This window comes from Olea europaea, chromosome 9 (assembly GCF_002742605.1).
Source record: "Olea europaea var. sylvestris chromosome 9, O_europaea_v1, whole genome shotgun sequence".
Classification (NCBI taxonomy): domain Eukaryota; kingdom Viridiplantae; phylum Streptophyta; class Magnoliopsida; order Lamiales; family Oleaceae; genus Olea; species Olea europaea.
In genome coordinates, this window is record NC_036245.1 from 13,384,748 (window position 1) to 13,386,398 (window position 1,651).

Sequence of the window (1,651 nt, forward strand, 5' to 3'; positions counted from 1 at the left end):
TAAAGCTTCAACTATACAATATTGGACAGTATGGAACAAGAAAAAAATACTAAAATTTTGATCATCGTACTGCAGCTCAAACATATGTGTCTTAGTCCCTGATTAACAAACATTAAAAAGGGTTTTATTTATTTATTTTGGAGAAAATTGAGTTTTGAAATAATTGTTTTTGAACAATCTGTGATTAAAAAGTCGGAAGAAATTTTGAATTTATGTATAAAATATTTTATTATAAGAATATAATTGAAAATAAATTTGAAAAAAATAATAATAATTTTAATGGTAAGGAGCAAAGTTTGAATTCACTTCTGCCTACATAGGTTGAATAGACTTTTGAGTTCAACAGAAATGTCTCAAATGAGTTCTCGAGAATTGCCGCATCTTGGAAAAGGACAATTCTTATGAGCGTGATTGGCACGGGATTAGACGTTATTGAAAACTAGTGGAATAATTTTATTATTATTATTATTATTATTATTATTTTTTGTGGGGCTAAGGATGAATGAGAAATTGTCAAGTGAAAGTTTTGTAAAAATTCCGTGAACCATTTTCTGTACATTAAGAACTCAGACGAGAGACATACACAATATTTCAGTTATGTTAATATTCGATTGTGTTGTAAGTACATAATGGATTATATAATGATTTATATACACATGATATGGTAAGATTGTTGGAATTAATTGAATTTGATTTGGGTTTGATTTGGGTTTAAAATATTAAATGTAATATTTAATGATATGGGTCATTGCAATTAATTTGAGTGAATTGGAAAAGTCTCCAATATAGGCCCATATGTTGATAAGCCCATTTTAAGTGGTTTTTATATGGAAAGGAGTCCCACATCGAAAGTTTACAAGAAAATAGTCTTGTTTATATAGTGGGTTGTGTAAATAATATATAATTTAATATGTTACCTACCACTTGGCTAACTTTAGCTAGCCAAAGGCTAGCAAACTAGCCAAAGGCTAGTCACCACTAGAGTGGTGCTTCGCACCACTAGCACCATTCCCCGGACCCGGACCCGGACCCGGACCCGGACCCGGTCCCGGTCCCGGTCCCGGTCCCGGTCCCGGTCCCGGTCCCGGTCCCGGTCCCGGTCCCGGTCCCGGTCCCGGTCCCGGTCCCGGTCCCGGTCCCGGTCCCGGTCCCGGTCCCGGTCCCGGTCCCGGTCCCGGTCCCGGTCCCGGTCCCGGTCCCGGTCCCGGTCCCGGTCCCGGTCCCGGTCCCGGTCCCGGTCCCGGTCCCGGTCCCGGTCCCGGTCCCGGCACGCGCACGTCGCAAAGGACGCATTGGGCGCTTTAGAGGCGCACTTGGCACTTCGCACGTACGCATCATCGCGAGGAGCTGGAGAGCCTTACAGTTTTCGGAAATGGACTCGTGGTTCGATGACGTGGCAGCGCAAGGCTTGGTGATTTGGCATTCTAGGTGGCGCACGTGTGGTAGGTCGCGTCCCTTCGTCCTGCGTGGCGGTTAGACGTACGCGTGGCATCCGCATGGCTGTGACTGTTCAGAAATTGGTGAATAGGCATGATGAATGGACACTTCACTTCATGGTTCAATCTGAGCCGTCAGATCATGAAAATAGTGCGATCCAATGGTTAAGACGAATCAGACCAAGTGGTGCACCAGTTCCTGAAATGTCACACAC